Source organism: Balaenoptera borealis (genome assembly GCF_965194805.1).
Source record: "Balaenoptera borealis genome assembly, chromosome: 18".
In the NCBI taxonomy this organism is placed as follows: Eukaryota; Metazoa; Chordata; class Mammalia; order Artiodactyla; family Balaenopteridae; genus Balaenoptera; species Balaenoptera borealis.
In genome coordinates, this window is record NC_138877.1 from 75,246,839 (window position 1) to 75,264,634 (window position 17,796).

General features: G+C 40.3%; 1 protein-coding gene across 2 annotated transcripts in view; it reads right to left on the reverse strand.

The window, feature by feature from the left end:
* NALF1 (NALCN channel auxiliary factor 1) overlaps positions 1 to 17,796 on the reverse strand; it is a 592,162-nt gene that overhangs the window by 315,549 nt on the left and 258,817 nt on the right. The gene's annotated exons all lie outside the window — the stretch shown is intronic.

Sequence of the window (17,796 nt, forward strand, 5' to 3'; positions counted from 1 at the left end):
AAAGATTAGTAGCTAGCAAAACATATTGTCAATTATAATCAATGTAGCTCTCTTTCTGTTTGTTTGTTTCATTGTGGCAAATAGCACATAGCATGAGATCTTTCCTCTTAACAAATTTTTAAATGTACACTACAGCATTGTTAACTATAGACACAATGCTGTACAATGGATCTCTAGAACTTTTTCATCTTGTATAACCGAAACTTTAAACCAAGTGAATAGCAACTCCCCACCTGCCCCTCCCCCCGACCCTGGCAACCATTCTACTTTCTGCTTTGATAAGTCTGACTACTTTAGATACAGCATATAAGTGGTAGAATCATGCAGTATTTGTCCTCTTGTGACTGGCTTATCTCCCTTTACTTATGTCCTCAAAGTTCATCCATGTCGTAGTGTATAGCAGGATCTCCTTTTTTTTAAGGCTGAATAATGTTCCACCATATGTATGTACCAATTTTCTTTCTATCAAGGGACACTTTGGTTGTTTTCCCACATCTTGGCTATTATGAATAATGCTGCAATGAACATGGGCGCGCAGACATCCCTTCTGGATCCTGATTTCAATTCCTTCGAACATGCACTGAGAAGTGGGATTGCTGGATCATGTGGTAGTTCTAGTTTTAATTTTCTGAGAAATTTCTGTATTGTTTTCCATAGTGTCCGTACCAGTTTACATTCCCACTGGCAGTGATGCAGATCTCTTTTAATGACTGGGTAAGGATCATACGTGTTTAGAATATTGTTGAAATTAAAACAAGTGCCCCGAGCTTACCTGTAATAGTTCAGGAATATTTTTAAATGACTTCTTTACACAAATTACTCTTGACTCTTCTCAAATTCTAAATCAATAAAATTTAGTCTAAGAGTATATTATATCTTCAAAAAAAAAGTAGAATACATCGGTGTCTTGAAGGTTATTCTTGTTTTGTATTTAAGCTAAAGTTGTTTTAGCTGAAGAGAATGCAACCAAATTCTTATATATACAAGGTCTGTTGGAGACATACCAACTGATTAATAAAAGAGAGACAGGGAGAGATAGAAAGGGGAAGAAAAGATTATATTGGCCACAGATATGAGACTGGTAATAGTTCTTTTTGCTTATCTTCAAAAGTGGGCCAAATTTTTCTTTTGCATGTGTGTGAAGAAGCCTTGGGGAATAATAATTGGATTAGAACTTTTTTTGATTTTTTCCTTTAACATTAAAACTCAAGAGGCCTTATAGACAATGCTGAATTCATATCTGTTTATTGTTCAACAGTTCCTTCGGATTCGGTTTGCTTGTCTGTCAGTTTTGATAGAAGAAGAAAAAGGAGGGGGAGAGACTGGAGAGGGAGGCAGGGGAGGATGCAGGAGAGAAGGGGAAGGAGGAGGGAAAGGAACAAGGGAGAGGGGGAAGGAACACTCTGCCAACACTTGGAAGAGAAGCAATTGCGTTCAATGCTACACCATTTGCATAATGCAAATTTCCAGCCTCTGACACGCCACACACACTGGGTTTTAGTTTAGTGTACAGCTGTCTACCTTTCCCAAAGAGTGAAAAGTTGAATTAGATTTTAAAACACTGCCAGAAAAGTAATATCTGTTCTTTAATCTTTTTATGGCCAGAGGCTTGCTTCTTAACATGAATATTGTTTTGTTAGTATTTTTTAGAGAACATTCATTCAGTCATTTATTCGTTCGCCTAAATGGAGTGCTGACTACAGCTTGGAACATCTCTCAGCACAGGGGCTACTGCTGCAAACACGTGAACGAGCACGGTGGGTACAGAGTTCTCAAATCAAGTTCAGGAAAAGATGGAAACTTTGGGGAGGGTGTGTAGCGGGAGGGGTGTTGAAGGTTTCTATGCATCTGGTGGAGAGGACAGTCTGCTGTTTACAGGTTATTTCTCATCCCAACTGTCCCGCTCTGGGGTGTGCAATAAACACCTCCCCACTTCAAGCTCAATTTGGGATATTTTATTTTTCTTTGCCTCTGCCTGAGAACTTTTAATAATTCTTTAATTCAGACAAAGGACCTTGATAGGTTGTCAGCGTTTATTTGACACATTTCTTGGATCACCTTTAATTGCACATCATTATTTATTAATTTTCCCACTCTATTAAAAGGAAACTCTTATTTGTTCTTTTCAATATCCAAGAGAACTTACTGAAATCAGGCTAGATGGCCAGCTACTCTTTGTACCAAAAAGTGACCGTAGATGCCCTTCCTCCCAGTGGGTAAATCCACAAAGATCACGCTGGTGGTTGTGACTGAGCTACCGTCCCTGTTCACCACGGTCCCTCTGAGCTAAACATCAATGGACTGATGGCTTCACAACTAAATTAATTATAGCTGGAAAACTGGGAAAACTGAAGGATTTGCCAAGGGGCGTGGACACCACTAAACTGAGGCTAATTCCAGGAGACACAGAGGTTAACTCTACGATCTACAGTTATTTAAATTCTGTCTTTCCTTATAAACGTGAAGGAGCCTTACCTAGAGCTGGGGTTATTGCCAGGAGCGTCAGTAGGACTTGGGACACTTCAAACAGACTCAGTCATATATGGCTTTGCCCCTAACGGTGATTCTCCTCACTCCAAACCTCGTCACCATCATCATCAACCACTAAACTGCAGGCCGTGTCTTTCCATCTGGCTCATTTTCACTAGATTTGAATCCCTATATCTTCCATGAATTATAGAAATAATGCACAAAAGGCTTATTAATTCAGCTCCTAATATATAATAAGTTCTCAGTAAAGCTATTTTTATTAGCAGTAGTAATGTTATTATCTATAGACCCTGAGGTTTGCTGCAGCTTCAAATATTAAACGTTCAGTCATCCTTGGTCTAATTTTCTTCTAAATCTTCTTGTTGATCATAGCAATTGACTGCATCAGGAAGAGTTCTAACTTTCACAAACAACAGAAATGGGTTTTGGCTGATTATAGCAGACAATAAGTGCTTTGAAATTGCCTAAAATCTTGGAGAGCCAGACTTGGGAAATGGGATGCAGTATGGCCCAAATCACTGTCAAACATGCCCAACTCACGCTGCAGGACTAACTGAGGACACTGCTGCCACCACATGAGACTCTAGACACTTTGTTTGCGCTGCTGACACCAGATGACGGCCCCTCCTGGCTCCACTTTCCCTGCTGCCCTGGAAAATGGATGGTGGTTATTCCTCCTTTAATTATTTTGGTTTCTCAGGCGCCTGGCCTTTTTGAGATGGATGAAAACACGTTTTGTAGAACAGAACACTCAGGCACAAGAAATTTAAGTCTCCTTCCTAAGGCACAGAATCTGTGGTTCCTAAATCCCATCTCAATGTGCTTTCTACCATACACACTGTGTAACAAAATACAAACAAAAAACAAACAACGGAAACGCGTATGTTTGATGAATAGAAAAGAGGCTCCACGGTGACTCTGATTTTCTTCATTTAAAAAAAAACATTCAAAATTTTATCAGAAGTGCCTGCTGCCAACGTTGTGTCTATGCACCATTGTTGTGGGTTGGCATTTTTGTGGGATGTGTCATTGTCACAGTGGCCATTCATATTGGAAAGGCACTGGCATTCAGAAAGACTGAGTAGATGAAACAGAACCCAAACCCAAACCGTATCCCTGTGGATACACTCAGGTCACTGGTCCAATGACTCTGAGAGCTTCCCCTATGACTCTTCCAAGAAAAAAAAAGTTTTCTCAAATGTTGATGAGTTCAGGAGGAAGAAATGAATTGCTCCCAAATAGTGCAGAAGATGAGCGATAAATCTGTGACTAAAACTTGGGTCTCTTCTTCCCTAGTATAGCATCCCAATCAGGCTACATTTATCTCTAAATAGAGTAGTGTACATTTCTTCAAAGAAAGTACTAATACGATCACACAAATAAACTACGAAGAACAACTATGCTTGCTTATGATTATTTTCACAGTAAGAGTGTAACTAAGTCATCCGCTACTCTTGCTATTGGTTTAAGGTATGGCTTGAACTGGAACTTGGTTTGGAGAGAGGTGGGCGTGGTGGAAGATACCCCATGTGGAGGGGACGTTTCATGGGGAGGAAACTGCAGAAGCAAATGCAGAGAAGCAGAGAGGGCAGGTAGACTGTTCAAGCAACAGCCTGTGTTGTTGAAGAAAGGGTGGTAGAGAAGACTTTGCTGAGTGACCCCCGAATCTTGCATAGCATGAATGGGACTGGACAGAGAGAGCCGTCCAGGTAAGAAATAATTCTTTAATGGCTTACAGACTGCCTCATAAAAACAAAATGAGCTAAGGGAGTGAACAAAGATACAAGGAGTAAGATAAAATCTAAGAATAACTGGAGAAGCATTGAAGAAAACATGTACAATTTTAGAGAAATAAAATGAAATTGAGGAAATAAATTTCTAATAATATACTAATTGTTTTGATCTGAGCTTCCTATATCCAAAGTAAAGAAGGAAACATCATCAGACTTGGGCGTCATGGTGACCACTGGGGTGACATACACTGTCCCTGTGCATTGTTACGTTGTTCGGGGAAGCAACCGCTACTCATCGGTCATATGAAGGTCATGCAATGAACCATAAGCTCAGCATTAGAGCTATGCAAAAAAGAATAACAAAATCTGTAGGGTTGCTATTTTTATCTTTCTTCAATGTTCACTAATGCTAAAATTTTAAATTAAAACTAAAATTGACATAAACCTTTTATACAAGGGGAAAGGATAATAATGATTTGAGATAGATCAATAGGGTGAGAGAAAAGGAAAGCAAAAGGAGAAACACTGTGGCCATGGAATCAGTGGAAATGAATGTGGAATTGGCTGAGAAGGCGAGAAGGCGGATCATTCCAAGGCTTTCCTCTCTAACAATGAATCATGAGATCCCACTAAGCAAGGTAAGCAGCCCCGGGGAAATGACCATCTCACGTGGGATTCACAGCAATGGAGGATGGAGAAAACAAGTTGGCTTGGACATGCTGAGGCTGAGAAGCCGGTAGAATTTTCCAGCAGTGTGGATCAAATCTGCAGGCTTCTAGGAACAGCATTTGGAGTTGGCAAAGGAATGTGCTGGATACAATAAGGTCAAAAGTGAACTCCATTATTCAGCCATAAAAAAGAATGAAATCTTGCCATTTGTGACAACACGGATGGACCTGGAAGGCATTATGCTAAGTGAAATAAGTCAGACAGAGAAAGACAAAGATCTTCCTTATATGTGAAATCTAAAAAAGAAAAAGCTCACTGTAGATACAGAGAACAGACTGGTGATTGCCGGTGCAGGGGAGATGGGCAAAATGGGTGAAGGGGGTCAAAAAGAAAAAGAAAAAAAGTGGACTGCAGACAGGAAAGGAGAGGAGAAGGGGTCTACTGTCGACTGCAGGGTAGACATGGGGGAGGGGCTGGGGGGGATCAGGTATGGGACTGAGAGAGAAGAAAAAGAAATTTCTGAAGAGACCTAATACTCAAGGATTTGTCTAATGATTTTCTTTCAAGGACACTGCAAATAAAAAAGCAAATAGATACTGGCGTTATGTTCTATATTACTTAGAAAGGTCTGTTTCACTCCAAGATTAAATACATTTTATGTTTTCTTTCAGTACTTTTTTTTAACTCTTTAAATTTAATCTTTTAAAGGGTCTGAAGTATATTTTTAAAATATGGTATGAAGTAGGGTTAGACTTTATATTATTTTTAAATGGATAGCAATACCCCAAAACTACTGCTTATTAGCTTGTTCTTTCTGCTGATGTATTCATGATACAGCAAATTCACACTCACACAGTCACTAGCACACACTCAGGCACACTCATGCACAGAGGTGTATGAGCTCTGTGCTCCCTCAGTGGGCTGTTGGTGCCCTGCCAGACAAGTCTTTCTAAAACATTCATATCTTTATATTAACTAAGGCAGGGAGACAACCTTCTTAAAAACAGAACTTGAAAGTCTTCATCGTGAGCATGATGTCAACAGGATAAACTTCCCACATGGTTGAGAAGTTAATCACTTGTTCCCAACACACTTTTTCCAGCCTTATTTCCTAATACCACCCACCACTAGCCCCTGTATTTTCTTCAAACATCCTTTTTATTTTTTTTAAAAAATATGTCAGTTCATTATTTTGTGTCATTACATGTGGGTTCTAAGTGTTGAATGACCTTGCCAGTTTTTTTTTTTTTCTGAACCATTTGAGAAAAGGTTTTATATATATATATGTGTATGTGTATAAATAAATAATATCTAAATCCCTTTACTCCTTAATACTCATCCAAGTCTTATATCTAAAGAACAAAGATACTGTCTTGCAACAGTGCACAGTGCAGCTATCAAAGTTAGTAAACGTAACATCAATACCATAGTTTCATGTAACACACATTTTCCATATTGCAATTTTGACAAAGCCAATGGCGTCCAATGATGCCCTTTGTAACATTCCCCAGTTCTGACACGGAATTCGGTCCAAGAGTACAAAGTACTTAGTTGTCATGTCTCTTGAGTCTCCTTTTAATCTGAAACAATTCCTCAACTTCACTGTCTCTCGGGACATTGACATTGTGAAGACCAAAGGCAAGTTATTTTATAGAATGTTCCTCACTTGCTTTGTCTGATGCATCCCACCAGAATAACATGTAACGGTGATTCTCAGGGTACTATCTTTAAAGGCACCCTGTGTCTCTCTACTCCCATTGGTGATGTTAATTTTGAATTCCGGGTCAAAGTATTGTTTAGTATTTCCACTGCAGTTACTATTTTCCCCTTTAACTCATAAGCAATCTGTAGGGAGAAACTTTGAGAACATGCAAATACTCTGCTTCTTGTCAGATTTTTAGTTTGTAAATCCCTATCCATTAATACTTAAGACTATTTTTAAGCTTTTAAGATTACTCATCATTTTTTATCTTTTTGGTATGAAACGTTCACCAGTCCCAGAGCACAGCTAATTATTTTCCCCCTGCTACATTCTAAGTAAGTGTTGATGTAACTGTCTCTTCCCTCTACTGACTCTAAAAAGGCAGGGACAACGTTTTGCCAGCATTAACATTTCTCACTCTTGTGAATTAGTTACATTAGTATTTAGGGACTTACATTATACTGAAAGAAATTCTCCAAGGTTTGCCATTTTAGATTAACAAAATGAGATGCAAAATGGAGCCAATTTGTAATCCCTTGAATTTATGCATATTTAATAAAATCATATTTGTAGAATCTAACAATGACTGCCTAATAGTCTATGAGAAAATAAAGAAGAGATTTTGCTATTTTGACTTTGCCTTGAGATCTTGGAAACAAAAATGTCTTTTGCTCCAGGGTCCACTGCACCGTATGGACTGAAGACATGTCTACACTTTCTGCGAATGGTGTACAACCTATGAAATGAATATATTTGGGCATGGATTTAACCTTCATTGCCATTCTGCAGCACATGCTATTATGAATGAATCCTATGCTAGCATCTGTGCAGTTTTATTTCTAAGAGAAATGACAGAGGCGTATTTGCAATTCGTGTATTCTATCCTTATCTGCCCCTCGATTTCTGGCCACATGACTGTTCTAGACGCTAGGAGACTGTAAACCTCGCAGGCCCTGTACTTGCACAGACTCACCCCTGCTGTGCCTCTTCTGCTCTGTATGCAACTTACAGCAGCTGCAGCACCGGGCTTTGTGAGGATATTTGATATAAATACAGAAGTTTCCATTTTATTTCATTCTGAAAAAAATCAGTTGATAAGTGCTACGGATCTAGTGGATCTTGAAAACCATAATCTCCTTTGTAGCATCTCCAGGCACCGCCTACAAACATGAACCTCAGAATCTTGATGTCATTTGTTTCCAAGACCATGGGAACTCATCCTTGGGACATTTTTGGACCATCCAGTGCGCTCCAGGCTGAAGGATGCTACAAGGAGGAGTTAAATTGGTCCCTGGCCTAAAGGAGGCCTGTGAAAATCGGATGGAATAGGAGTGGATGAATTGAGTTCTCTTTCATTTTGAAGAAATTTCTACCTCCCACCCAACTAGAGCTTTCATAGTTTCCATGTCTAGTTTCCTTTCTGTTCCACCTCAGAACTGCCAACACCAACTTCTGAAATTTTGGAGCTGGCCCTACAGAGAACTCAGGTGGATTTCTTCAAACAAATGTGAGTGAATAAGTTTAATGAGCTTTAACAACTGTTTATTCAAATCTGAGTTAAAGAAAAAGAAAAACATTTACTGAGCACGAAGCCAGTGTAAGGCACATTACTTGGTATATGAGGAGTGAAAACAGTGACTGTGACAAAGTCCTTGCCTCAAGGTGACCCTGGGATACTAAGGAGGATGACAACTTTATGTGAACTGCATGCAACTGCTGATTAAAATCACAGGCCCCCTCCTCAAAAACCAGAACCTCCTACAGAAGCTCCTGGACCTGTAGACTTAGGGACAGGCCCAGCGTGCATGGACCAGTTTTGACAAACCCAGTCAGTGGTGTAGACCCCTGCTCCTGGCAGTGCAGTTCAGGGACCATCCATCAACATCATTGAGAGCCGGTGAGAAAAACAGAGTCTCAGGCCCATCCCAGACCCCAGAATCAGAATCTGCATTTTAACATGTTCCGTAGGTCACCTGGCTGCACATTAATATCTGAGAAGCATGGTTGAGAAGTGCTGCTCTTTTTATTCCATTTAAAGCAGTGACATAACTTTGCAAAGTTGAATCCAGATGAGGAGATTGCACTTCATACTACAACATATTTACAAATAAATAATGTATTGTTCATTTATCCCTATCCAGCCCTAATGTCCCTTCCTTAGCTCTGCGCCGTTTTGCCGAAAGTCTTTGAAGACCGTGCAGCTACACAGCCCTGTGCCGTTGCAGGGGAATCAAAAGAAAACATCGCCATTGTGGTCACTGGAGGCAGCACCAGCTGTTATGTAATTTTGTTATAAAGCTATTTCCTGCTACTGGAGGATTTGAAGTAACATTTACTTGTATAATTCTATTTAGTTGATCCATCTGGGACCAAATAAAAAGCATAAATTAATCCACTATGAATATGTCAGACAGATAACCTTTTTAGACTATGAGAGAATTAAATGGTATTTACAAATTCTTTATAACCTTATCAAAATATCTTTTCAAAGATCTCTAAACATCTATTGTATGTCTCATACTTGACCCATGATTGTTCAGCAGACCTGTATCTTCCAAACTTTCACAGTTTTTAGCATGCCTTGGAACATATGGGGTACACTGGGAAAGATAGCCCAGAAAGAAGCTTTTGAGAGAATGGAGATAACGTCCCATCCTCATGGAGGCTGGGGAAATGATACTTCCTCTATTTCTACAGTCCAAGGTTCATCTCTCAAATATAAATATGCAACTAATCAATTGTAAGGCCTTATTGGTCTAAGATCTAATGAGTCTAAATTTATTGTTTTATTTCAAAGGTTTTAGCAATGCATATTGTAACATAAAGCAGCTGTGAATATATGAATATGTGTGAGAGAGAGAGAGAGAGAGAAAGAATCATCAAAACAGTCTACTTCCTCAAATTGGGAATCTTCATGAAAGAGGACCAGTTGCCAGTTGCCGGTCACCTTTTAAGTTCCCTCTCTGCCTTCTGACCACCTCGCAGAGTAGATATTAAACCATGTCCTTCCACCATGAGGCTGTTCTATGCAGTGGGCCTTCCCGAGTTCCCCTTGGTTACTCTTTCTCATCTCCAAGGGAATACAGACTAACCTTACTCTTGGAGGCTGGACCCTGCTCCTCTTCAGAGTAGCTCAGGTGGGCACCCACAGCTGAAACCATCTGAACACTGCAAATTGCTGCTCCTTCTAGAGGGAACCACTGGGTCTGATTCAGCCTCAAGCTTATTCTGCTCCAGACTGGAGGGGTCTCAAGGGCAAGGAGACTGGGCTTCTCTTTTGATCAGTCGTCATAACCCACAGTCCAGCTAGAGGCAGCAGGTCCTCTTCATCCTCTGCATCTAAGACAGAGCCATTAGAATTCTGAGCCTAAGTCCCTCATACAGGTAAGGCTGCTGCAAGGCTTGGAAGTTAGAGAATTGATGTTGCTCCTATTGGGGCCATGCATGACAACTCCCCACAAGAGTTGCCACCTGTTTCCAAGTCTAAAGGAACATTACAGATATATTTTGGGAGCACATTTATATATGAAAGCACAAATATGATTTTCACTTTTACATTGACCAGTGAAGTTAAACAGGAATGCAAATGCCTACAAAAAAGACATTTTCCTTGGGTTTTATTTTACATGGAGTCATGTCTAAATCAGGAAAGGACAGGAAGATGAAACTGGTTATATTGAGAGAAAAAAAATACAGGGAAATGTGTTTTTTGATGAAGTAGGAGAACAAATGGAAGAGGAAGATGCGGAAATAGAACAAATGAAAGAGAATCAAGGGGAAAATACAGACGAATCATGGTAACTTGATATATGGGTGGAGGGAGGCGAGCGCGGGAACAAAGGATGGTGTACAATTATAGAAACATAGGGAAACGAGGGGCAGTAACTGGAGGAAGTAGCATCCCTAAGAGGGAAAGGAAAAGAGCAAAATCAAAGACAAGCAACCATATAAAATGAAAACAAACAGTGTCACATAAGAAGAAACAGAAACACAGAGATTACCAGAGAAGACAGAAAAGTGGCCCAGAATAAGGGATCATTGAAATGGAGAGGCATAATACAATAGGAGCTCTAGGAATGTGGTAAAGAAAATATGCCCACAAGGAAGAGGTCAACAAGTGAAAACAAAGCAAGACGGAGTCCCTAGTTAAGATGGAGTAGAGAAGAGGCACACAGATATTTGTAAAGAAAACATTCCTGGGGCTGGGAAACCTCCTTTCCATGCCTAAGAGTGGGCTTCAATTTTCTCATCTGTAAAACAAGACAGCTATCAGGATGCTAGATAATGTACATGTGTGCATGTGTCAGTATCAGGATGTGGCCTGCTTTTTCTTTTTCTTGTAACATTACTTCTCAAGGCTTCTATTTCTTCCAGTATGAGAATAGCTGGACATTTCTCCTTAATCTGATTGTTCTTGAAATTGATAAGCCCATAATACTTTGCCCAGGCAAAAATTTGAACTTCCCTGCGAAACCTTACAATTGATTTCACTAGTGACCTCTAGCAGCCTCTCAAAGGAATAGATTTCAAACATCTAAATTTTTAAAACGGAAAGAAATTTTTCTCGGTCTCAGAAATAACCTAACATAGGACTAGAGCCTAGCTCTTCAGGTAAAAGCTAATTCTATTTTTCCAGATAGAGTAAAAGATATACTTATATCCTAGCATACATGAATTATAATTTACTTGGATGGAGACTGAAATAGTCTTTCCCATTGAGAGGCAATTGTTACAGGGAGAACTTCTAAGTGATAGGGAAATTCTTCTCAGCCACATTAAGCTGAGAAGGTAAGTCAAGAATTGCTATAAGAATATTCACCCTATTCATGGCAATGGGGAGGATTTTATGAGAGGGCATTTCACAAAAGATACCCACAATTTTACAGGCAAGGAGATTTTACAGAAGGCTTGAGCAGAGCCCATTCTATTGGAAACGAGGCACACTTTCAGCATTTCCCACACTCTGCAGGTTTGTGCAATAACAAATGTGAACATAAATAGTCTCCATCCTGAAATAGAGGTGAGGAAGTCTCTGCAGTCACAGCCAAATCTCTCTGAACTTTAATGACTATACTGGGAGCAACCGCGGAGGTGCAAGGCCTCTGGAGTTTGAGCGGACACAGCCAGAGGCACCCAGCATTGTCTGGGTCTAAACACAGGAGCCCTTCAGACGCCCTGCAGCCTGACGCGACTGGAGTTGGAGATGTACAGAAACGCACTGCACAGCCCACCCTCACATCTCACCGCCACGCCCAGAGGGGGTCGGGCACCCACGCCAGCCCACGAGATGGGTCTGTCCAGGAAGCCTCCAGAGTTTGCCTTCCACATAAGCTGTTTCTTTCATTTGTATACATTTGTATAATTTAAGATAATTTTATTTCTGTTAACTTCATGAGCGTTGTTGGTCCTAGCAGAATATTATGTCCTATTTTTTACAATTTCCAATTTAATAGGTCACCCTTAGGTGATCTAAAAGAAAGCTAGTTGTGTGAACAGAAGGAATTTGACATTTGCAGGAAAGACTTCCAAGGCAGCGCCCCTGAGCAGCTGCTGGCTGGGCTGGCTGACCTCAGCATGGGTAGATGAGCACATTTTGAATCTTTTAAAAAGGGGGGCAGAATCAACAGAACAAAGCTCTTTAACGTGCTGCACTATACTTGTTTCTGATTCAAGCCTTTCGGGTTTCCTACTTAGCACTTAATTATTATATACAATAATTGGTCTATTATCATATACCGTTTTTCTTCTATCATTTATCATCTAAGGATAAAGACCTGATTAGGGTCTTTACCATTTATTGTCTGTTTACTGTCTGTTTCTTCCCTCCTCACCCCAACTAGAATATAAGCTCCATGAGAACAGTCTCTTTTTTTGACAAAAGACCAATTCCTAGTACCCAAAATGCAAGCAGTCAATAAATATTTGTTGAATACGAATACGTGAGTAAATGAATCAGTGACTGAATTTTTACAGTTGATCTTGTGCTACATAGTTCTGCATTAGAATCACTTACTGAAGATCAAACTTTGCTTTTTCATGTTAAGTGAAGCTCACAGATATAACTTGGTGACTTGTTAGTAGCAGATCAAAGTCTCACAATGTAAAATGCTCTATGGCCGTATTATTCTGCAGGCCTTTGGTTGATTCCACAGCTTGAAACTCTTAAAGGACACCCTGATTCTTCAATCTGCATATCAATGAACAGCCTTTCTTTAGCAAAGATGTTATCTTTGAATTACAAATGGAAACTTGAACTCCAAGTAGAACAGGGGTCTGGAAATGAAAGTCAGTACCATCTAGGGCAAGCACAGAGAAGTCCTTGACAACTCAGGGATAGTAAAGTGATCAATAGTTATTCTTATTCTGGAAGCATCTTACACTTATATTTTATGAATACTTCCTCAGCTAATAAATTCCTGGATGCATGCCATAAAGTTTTTCTTGAGACTTAGAAGAGGGGTCTAACCATTTTTGCTGTATTAAGAGTAAGGGAAAATTTGAGACCTAAAGTGCACAAGGCCCACTGTGAAATTCTACTTTCCACTAACAATAGAAAATTACTTGGATATAGAATATAAAATTATTTGTAGTAGAATGAAGCCATAGAACTTTGGTGAATTTATCAGATTAACACAATTAGTAGTGTCCAGGGGAAAAATAAACCAAAATCTTATACTCAAAGGGACTTCCAAGACATCTGGTGGAATGCATTCATTTCGCATTTGAGAAGATTGAGGTGCAAAGAGATGGAGTGAGTAGCCCAAGGGCTCCGAGGTCAGGGAGGACCCAGGACCAGCACCCAGTTCAGGATGGTCTTGTCTCCCCGTACCACCACCCCACGAGCTCCGGTCTACAGGGCACACTCAGCATGGGTTCCTGACTCCTCTGCACAGCCACTCCCCTTTGCATCCTCAGCGCTCCTTCTCTCTCTTTCCTTTGGTTAAAGACGGACACCACCTGACTGTCACTTTCTGCCATCTGACTGTGATCGGGGAGGATTTTTGAAAATATCAGATTTTGTAGTGTCACCAAAATTCTAGTATCTAAGTGATTATTATTTTTTTCCATCTGTAAGACAAGCCTTGGACTTTGATTTCCAGTTTGAGATTGAACATAGTCTGGGTATAAAACAAAGTTCATGAAGGTATGTTTGAGAAGGGTGTGTGTGTGTGTGTGTGTGTGCACGCGCGCGCGTGCACGCAGATTTGATACCTTTAGTGTCTGGCTTCTGATCAAGAGCAAGGGCATAAATAAAACAGTGACAAGATCAAACCTGATTAACTTCTCTGTCTTACTTGAATCAGGAAATGAGAGCGCAATCTACCATGCTCTTCAACTTTTTATTTAATGATGAAAGGGAATCTCTCCAACAGGTCTTATCACGGTAGATAATGATTTAGCTCTTGTTAGACCACATTTAAATGCACTACAAAATTCCATTTCAGAGAATAACCACTGAATTAGTAATCTGTACATATTCACTGACATCTCCTTTCTGGGTCTAAAATTCCTAACAGTGAGGGGGGGCTTGCCTGGTGGCGCAGTGGTTGAGAATCTGCCTGCCAATGCAGGGCATATGGGTTCGAGCCCTGGTCTGGGAAGATCCCACATGCCGCGGAGCAACTAGGCCCGTGAGCCACAACTACTGAGCCTGCACGTCTGGAGCCTGTGCTCCGCAACAAGAGAGGCCGCGACAGTGAGAGGCCCGCGCACCGCGATGAAGAGTGGCCCCCGCTTGCCGCAACTGGAGAAAGCCCTCGCACAGAAACGAAGACCCAACACAGCCAAAAATAAATTAATTAATTAATTAATTTTAAAAAAAAATGACAAGCAGTTTGAAAGGACAGAATCGTAGAAAATAAATATTTCCTAGTCTCAATTGGGGATTGACCTCATAATTGTTCATACGTGTTGCAATCTTCCTTAGATGAGTGTTCTCATGAGAGTAAGGATACAGTAGCTAGCCCTACATGGCCAGGAGTTACATAAATTAGAGGGTAGGCAAAGCTTTCATAACAAAACTGTGCCTACTATTCTATGGCCTAGATAATATAAAAGTTAGTTTCTCTCACATGGGAGAATCTGGGAATGGGCAAACCAGGCTGGCAAACGACATGGCCACACGTAGCTGTAAGGAGAGAGGGGTGTATAGTCTAACTGGGCAGCTACAGACCCAGGAAGAAAGGGGAAACGGATTTTGGGGAGAAACTAGCCATTTTCAATACCCCAAATTGTTAAAGTCACAATGCTTCCAAACTAGGTAATCTGTGATCTGGGAAATATGTATTAATAATTATTCTTTTGCAAAGTCAAGGGATGTACCATATTGTTTCTCACTCAATTTATTAGCTGTGATTTTTTTACTTAAATCTTCTTGTCTCTATTGTGAAAATCTCCTTATTAGTTGAATGGGTGGATTTGTTTTTTTGTCAAATTTTGTCTCCCTCAAATGTTCTGTGGTCTCTCATGTTGTAAAAACTACTATATTCTTGAAAATCTCCCACCCCAATCCCATGTGCTTCTTGAAAGTTGGATTAGCCCACATCCCTTCAAGTTCAGCTCCCACCTCTCTACGTTCTGTGTGGTTCCTCCTCTCCTTCCAACCTTGAGTTTGGCTTTTGTTCCTGACCATCTTATTAGAAGACATTTGTCTTTTTTTCAGTACCATCCCTTTTTTCATAGTCAAGTATCACTTCAGATACTTTGTCTTTAGGTGCATAATCCCAGCCTAAAACTCTTTGAATCGCCATTCATTTAAAAATATCTCCTGCAGATTTCACCAAGACCTAAAACTCCAGGGGTGCAACACGGAATTGATGTCATCCCCCCCTCCCCAATTCTTGTCTCCTCCTTTTCCTCACTGGGTGTCCATTCTGTCCACTGGAACTTAAAATCTGAGTCTCTGACTCCCTTCCATTTATTTGCTCTCATTATCCAACATTTTTTACAAGTTCCACCATCTTTTCTTTTCAAATAAGTCCTAAACCAATCAACTCGTATCTCTTCTGGTTGTTTCTACCCTTGCCCAGTGCCCTGTTCCCTGTCATGTGCCAGTCTCCTAACTGGTTTCTTTGACATCAGTCAGGCCTTGTTTAGTTAAACTTACTGATTTCAGACGAGTGTCTTTAATTCCCATCACTCCTCAATCCATTCCATTTAACATTCTAATAGAGTAATTTTTCACCCGTCTTTGTAATTCTTTTGCCTGGGGGATGGAGCCATATGTGGAGATATTCATATATATACAATCTATTCATAGCCTTATTTTTGTCTTAGCTGATTTTTACTTCATTTTTAATTAGGCTGCTTTGTTTGTACACATTAAGGCCTCATGTCACAAACTGGCCCCATTGTGGATTTCTCCCTTTCTCCCATCTTCCACATCTAATCCAACAGCAATTCCTGCTATTTTCACTGCACTCCTTCTCAACTACTATCACTTGGATCCAAGCCATCTTTATATTTTGTCTAAAAGACTACAATAACCTACTAATTGGCTCACCATGCTGAGACCCCTACCATCTATATCTTGTCACACTTCTATCTCAATATTCATTTTCCTAATAAATATCCATCTGGCGTTTACTTCTCTTTTGGAACACCATGCTCCAATGTGCTTCCTTTGCTCCCTAACACTTCTGCTTGCTTCCCACCCCGAGCTTGTGCACCTGTTTCTCTCCTTGCTGGGAACGCTCTCCTGCATCCTGTGTGCCCTGGCTCCTTCCTGCCGCTCCTGTCTCAGCTGCAGTGGCACCTCTCCAAGAGGTCTGCTCCGTGACCCTTCAGTGGTAGCACCTCCCCCCCCAGGCGCTCTTCATGACATGACCGCTTTCCTTTTCTTCATAGTACTGTTCACTCTCTCAAATTGTATTATTATTTATATGTTCAGTTTTTATGAGCCTTTCCTTAAGAATATGTTCATGACAGAAGGGACTTATTCTTGCTCATTGCTCTCTTTCTTGGGCCTGGAACCATGTCTGTCACGTAGAAGGCAATCAATCGATATGTGCCTAATAAATAAAACTATAAGCACATACTCTTCCTGAGTTTGGAGGAAGAAGCTGTAAACTCTGGGGGATCCTGTTTAATGCCCAGATTTTCTCCTCTTTCTAAATTATAACTAAACATTTTAACAGCAGGGGGAAAGGGGTGCCAGATTTGACCAGAGAGGACTAGCGGCTTGTTGATGATTCAGAAATCAAAGAAAAAGCAGCTGAGGAACAAAAGGAAAGAGAGAGTCACTGTAACGACAGAAGAAAAACTGCCCTTCACTGTGCCCATCTGAACAGGAGCCAAGAGAGGCATTAAATGAGCTGGAGACCAGAGAAAAATGGTCAAAACACGGTAAACCCAGATAAGAGCTAAGTAAAAGGCTCTGGCAGTGAAAACCAAGACTTGGGAATGACTTTTTTCAAGAAAAATAGAGTTACTTCTCCTGTTTTGTTTGCACTGTTTGTTCCTTGGAGGCATTTAGATTAGGCTACTGCACTGATTCAGGACAGCATTGGTCAAAGGCTGGGTAACTGCTGTGTTATTGCTTCTTCTTGGTATTACTTGAATGCAAACATATGGCATTTTTTCATATTAAAAAAAAGTGACCCCGTTAAGGGCCAAAAAAGGGGAGCAGAATCAACAGAGCAAAGGTCTTTAACTTGCTGTACTTGCTGTAATGTGTTTCTGATTCAAGCCTTTTGAGTTTCCTACTTAGCCCTTATCTTAATTATTACATATGCCTCCAAAATTCAATATAGTGCCTATTTTGGCTAAAGCAAAGCAATCACAGGATATCAATGAGCCTTCAAAACCAAGTCTTGCTAATTTCACTAAAAACACACAGCACCTTGCATAGTACAAGAAAATTGTGTAATGAGAGAGGTAAGTGAACTATGAACAAAGTAAACAGATCATTCTAGTTCTCCTTGGAGCAAAGTTTTCATAAGACAAAAATGAAAACATACTGCAATAAATGTCTAGATAATAGAGGGAACCTTGCAAGTAAGTGCTTGAGTCCTGCTGACTCTTTCTTCATAAGCAAATAGTATCTTTCTACCCCCACACCCATTCTGACCCTCATCAGTGCACATTAGTTTCCTACTTTCTGTGACTCTGTTCTCACCCATCATCCCATATAAATCCATAATAATGGTAACTGTTCTTATTCCTAATAATTCCACCCCATGGTGATTATCCCCTCATCAGATC